Raw genomic sequence first — 6,278 nt, 5'->3', positions numbered from 1 at the left:
TGATTTAACTGCCCTGTTCAAGCTTTCTTGAATTTGTTAAAATTATAATAATGTTTGCGTAATATTTGTAGCAATAAAAAATGCATGGAAATAATCCCATTATTTTGAATATTCCGAATAAATCATGTGGATATGAAACCATTTGTTAGGCTTTAACGATCATATTTTGATAATTCCTTGCCTGTTAACAAGGAATACCAGTTCAATTTTATCGTCTTAAAGGGGCAAGATCAAAATTCAATGTCTGACAAAAAACTAAATTCACGTTGTTTTTATCATCAATCCCTCCTTCCCCTCAATAATAAATATGATGAATATCAAGAACTAATACTGTACTTATCACTTAATAATTTATATATTTCTTCTGTTTATTAAAAGAAAGAAACATTTTAATTTACCAATTTGGCATGGAATCTTAAATTACAATATGTAATTTTTGCGTTATTATCAATGTGGTAGAATTAAAAAAAAAACTTTTGGAGCTCTTTATTCTACGGAAGCCACAATAAAAGGTGAAGGTCAGCATTAGTAAAAACAGTTGATCACTCGTGCTTCGCACTCATGAAAATATAAAAAAAAATTCCTGTCCCACTCGTGAAATAAATTCCATATCAACTACAAAACATTGAATATCCTCTATTTATTACCCCCCCCCCAAAAAAAAAATCATCAATCTCATTTTGAAATAAAAATTATATGCTTGTAAAGTATACATAATAAATATTGTGATGAGGAAAATAATTAACGACATTCCTTCAATGTTGTATTAATAATATAAATGTACATATGTAGTATTAGGCCTATTCGTTGATCAATCCTAAGTAAAAAGATTATAAAAGTGAACTGGCTTTGTAAACTCTGTAAACTTTTTTTTGTTTTGTAAACTCTGGTTTGACGTTCTGACACTATGTGGTAAACATATAGGATCCGCCAAATAGACGTGAATCTCAAATAGGTCTCCGTGAATCTCCACAACTTGGACCCCCCCCCCCCCCCCGCAAAAAATATAAACAGTGAATCATGACAGAATATTAGATAAAATGTCAATATCAGCAGATCAGATTTAACGTCTTATTACTTAAAAGGATGTAATATCATTTTTTGCTTCACCATTCCTCATTATAGTGGACAATATGCATAAGCTAAGTCACGAAGTTCAAGGGGGGAGGTAAACCAAGTAAAATATTTGACAAGTAAAAAGAAAAAAAAATAGATTTGATATTCCAACTACGAGTATTCGCCATTATTTTCGGGAGATATTTACTCAGGAAAAAAAAATATGGAGGAAGGGGCACAAAGATACTCTTGACCGCCCCCTTTTCAAAAGTGGTGGTGTGGACATTAGCCCCTCTATTACTACGCCTATGATCTAACTGCTGATGTCTCACCATCCCCCGTCTTCAAAACATTTCTGAATCTCAGAAGTAACATATGTATAACACTGTAATCTATATATTATATGTTGCATAAACGATATGCTGCACTTATATTGTCTCTGATATTTAATTTTAGCGGTATAGAAATTGATATATGAAAGTGTATACCGGTAAGTCGTCCAAAACATATCGAAATAGTGTCATTCATCAGAAATAAATTGCCAAAGTTTGAAGCAAGTATGTTTGGCAATATTATTTTAAGAAAAATATCGCGTCCTAATGCAACAATTTGAGGAGGAGTTCACGAAAATGTGTAAATGTGTTCGCCTTAGAGTTGCCATGATTAATGACAGCGAGATAGTTCAAGATATAATCATAAGTAAACCCCAGAGCAAATTAAATTTTCAACCATTTATCAATTGTTCAAGTTAAATTTGACTGATAATTACTTGCTAAAAATTCAATGGCATTTAAAACTGCAGCCATTTTTATTCCTATATTGCTATTAAGTCTCGAAATAACAAGAAAACTGTCTCGTTATAACGACATAACTAACTCGTTATAACGAGATAACTAACTCGTTATAACGAGATACTAACTCGTTATAACGCGATAATTATCTCGTTATAACGAGATAACTAACTCGTTATAACGAGATAACTATCTCGTTATAACAAGTTAATTATTTTTTATCTTGTCAAAAATGAGCCTATCCGGCTTTCGTATTTAATAATACGAACACACTTTTTAAAGAGGAAGTTACATTTTTAACATACCAATCAGTGATTGCGGTAGTATTGAACAAAGACTGACTCTTAATATCTCTTACACATGTGCACAAATTAGTGCTTGTAGTAACTTTGAACCCACGTTGAAATACGTTTGTCGAATTTACAGAAGAAAAGATGATTTTTGCCTGCATGGTAAGGGGTATGGAGGCCCGTTGGGACAAACGAAAAAAGCTCATTACATGTTCACTTTCTTCTGATGAAACCGATTTGTATTGTTTAATTGCAATAAATCGTAAACAATGATGTAAGATGTCATTTCTGCAAGTAGTTACAAACACATTGTTTGACATTCGTTTTGGGAATGTTAAACAAAATTAACAATACGAACAACAAAGGGCCTCGGTTTTAAGAGTGTCTTCCACCTATTCCCACTTTTTAAAAAAAATCACAAGTCCACCTATTTCCGTTTGCAAATATGATATAGTTTATTCAGAATATAACTCTGGGCAATACAGCCCATCAGTTACAAAAATAACATAATCTATACATATTTTACAATAAGTAAGACTCTCAAAGAGTCTAAAGGGGGTGGGGGTGAGACCCCTGATCATGTGTTCCTCAGTCCCACAGTTCCATTCGCTGTATAGAAGACTATAATATATGCTATAATATAAAGCAGAAGAAGGAATACTTTAAAACAATATAATTGCTTTACAATATATGTAACAATGCTGTTGTATTATATATAAACATCTGAAAATTAACCTTGAGCAAATAGACATTGGGTCAACCTGACAGATCATCGTAACGTAATATAAGAGCACGATGGATAAATTTCCCTAAGCCAACTAGGGTACATATGCGATGTGAACCGAATAACTGAAGTAATTTAAATGTACTTGGAGATTTGTAATAATATTCATTTATGTATTTTTTCCTTAAATTTAGATATCTATGGCATTGAAGAATGAAATTAAATTCTTCAATTTGATGAGTATCGTAAACATCGCATAATCTATCCTCCCTCCTCTTGCCTTGTGTTGAAAGTTCATTGTGTTTATAACCATTATGTTAATTAAATCTCAACTTAGGTGGGTTTTTTTTTTTTACAATTCAATACACTTTAAGACAGAAAATACATTGAATAAATCGATGAAAATGCAATGACATATTTCACTTAATTTTGTACAGAAAATAAATAAAAAGACTTTAAGAAAAAAGATGATGTAATTCACTCAATTATTTGCTCTTTGAATACGTACACTTTAAGACAGAAAATAAATTAAATCGATTCAATTTCTTTTTCAATTTGCTTGAAATACTGTATGAAATATGAAGATAACAAACAGTAATCAATCTCAAAAGTCCATTCAAACAATAAAAAAATTAAACAGAGCAAACACGGATCCCTAAAAACATCAGAGGTGGGATCAGGTGCCAGGAGGAGTGAGCACCCCCTACCGACCGGTCACACCCGCTGTGTGCTCCTTGTCGAAAAAAACGTAGACAATTCAATGTGTAAATAATGGCTTATGTGTACTTAAAAAAGCAGGCTTAATATTTTAGCGGCTGTGGGGCAGAAAACGATGCACTAATTCTTGATAACTATTAACAAATGAATTTCACAAAATCCATGATCGACAGGGGATGCCTACTCCTCCATAGCACCTGATCCTACCTTTTCGCTCTGCGAAAAATTTTATTGTTCAATTAGCCTTTTTTGTTATCTTCATATTTCTATTTCTCCTTGTATTTCCTTTATTTATACCAGGATAATCTACTTCTGGTAATTAGGATTTCATTGTCTCTTTTTTAGTGCATAACGTAGTTAAATATAAAATTTTATGCAACTTACACAATCAATAAGTTGTGCAAAATTTATAAGACGTCACATCTACAGGTAATTTTCACAACTTTTTCCCTTTTCTTGCTAAGACTAATCAATTTAATTCACGGTTTCATCATCAAGAAAGGAAACATTATACATGTATCACGGTGTAAATTTTGATAAAAACAATTTTAGTCGCATGTTTTAACTATCTTTGAAATATACTTTTAATCTATTGCAAGTACTTAAAACAACATAAAAGACTAATTATGCTAATTACCATGTAACTCAAAATGTGTCAATTTAATCGATTTACTCAATATATCATGAGTTATTCTATCTTAGCCATCTGTCACTCATGCTCAGAATTGTGCTAATTGTCATTGTTATATTTTATTATTTATATGTTACATGCAACATTGTTAATCAGTCAAGTCCTAGGCTTCGGATTGTTCGGGTGCAATTTTTGGATTTCCAGAATTCGCCCTACCGACCTAAGTTATAATAAAGTGCTATTCCATCGTTAGCATTTTTATGTTTCATTATCACCGGGGAAAATAAGTGTAAAACTTTCCGGCAACAATGAAACATAAAAATGCTAACGATGGAATAGCACTTTATTATAACTTAGGTCGGTAGGGCGAATTCTGGAAATCCAAAAATTGCACCCGAACAATCCGAAGCCTAGGACTTGACTGATTAACAATGTTGCATGTAACATATAAATAATAAAATATAACAATGACAATTAGCACAATTCTGAGCATGAGTGACAGATGGCTAAGATAGAATAACTCATGATATATTGAGTAAATCGATTAAATTGACACATTTTGAGTTACATGGTAATTAGCACAATTAGTCTTTTATGTTGTTTTAAGTAATTGCAATAGATTAAAAGTATATTTCAAAGATAGTTAAAACATGCGACTAAAATTGTTTTTATCAAAATTTACACCGTGATACATGTACCTAAGATTACATGTAAGAGTGACAAATATTGCTTACGATTGAGACGACACAAATCGGTTCCATTAAAGTGAACTTGTGCTGAGCTTCTTTTTTTTTTTTTCATTTGTCCATACCAGTAACTATGCAGGCAAAAATTACGTTTTCTTCTGTAAATTCGACAAACCTATTCCAAAGTAGGTTCAAAGTTATTACAAGAACTAATTTGTGCACATGTGTGAGAGATATTAAGAGTCAGTCTTTGTTCAATACTACCGAAATCACTGGTTGCTATGTTGAAAATGTAACTTCCGCTTAAAAAAGTGTGCTCGTATTATTAAACGCATCGGCAGAAAATTAAATAAATTTCATAAAATACAAGGATTCAAATTATTGTCCATTTTTATACCCATCACAACTTGCGCTTTAATCAGCAAGTATGTTATTTGATGAAATCGAGGGTAACCACGGCTGAAAATATAGCGGAATCTCACTATAATAGTGGTATACCACTATTATAGCGGAATTTACGTTTTCCCCCAACCTGATAATGTACATATCCGTTGCAATATGTGAGTCTATCATTCTCTTTTCCAACTTCATAATATCCCCATTTTGGCATAACTAGCATTGCTAATCTCAGAGTGGGGCATCTTAAAACACTACGACAAGTCTTGCTTTCTCAATTCTAGAGTAATGAGCGAGTCATTATATAATAATTGACGTTCGATAAGCAAGAACCAAAGGTTCCATTCAAACTGCTAGGGATGTCAAAGAATATTCATTCGATGATTTATTATTCAAATATGAATTTATGATTTGAATATTCTAGGTTTTTTCTCAGTTTACTTAAGAGATACGATAACTCTGGCAAATTCAAAATTTAATGGAAAAGTATTTAATCAAGTTCAATTTTGTTCACTTTTTAAATTTTGAATTGGATGTTTCAGAAGAAAAGGCATACCCCGGAAATCAAACGTTTGACGATGTTCTAAGAGAAATAGTTATGGAAATAATTTTATGTGTGAACACGGATCTCGCTTAACCCCGGTAATAAAATCACGTCTTGCAACACAATAAAATATAAAATCGAGTACATGTATTAAAACTAAGAAAAAATCCTATATCTATATATTAGACTATCTACTTGGCGTGAAGAGTGTATCAATGAAAATAAATTTATTAAAATTTGATCACTGAATTACATTTTTGACAGTAATCAGTTTGTATATATTTCATAGATGAATTTCTTCTTTTTTTCATGTTTAGATGTACAATAAGGTTGTGGAATTTTCATTTTCACCAAGGGGGGGGGGGGGCAAATGGGGGTCGAAAAAGACTTTTTTTTATCACCAAGGGGGGCAAATGGGGTCGAAAAAGACTTTTTATTTTACA

This window comes from Saccostrea echinata, unplaced genomic scaffold (genome assembly GCF_033153115.1).
Source record: "Saccostrea echinata isolate AGI-Se365-2 ecotype Australia unplaced genomic scaffold, CSIRO_AGI_Sech_v1 ptg000056l, whole genome shotgun sequence".
NCBI lineage: Eukaryota > Metazoa > Mollusca > Bivalvia > Ostreida > Ostreidae > Saccostrea > Saccostrea echinata.
Note: the sequence above shows the minus strand (reverse complement) of the source record.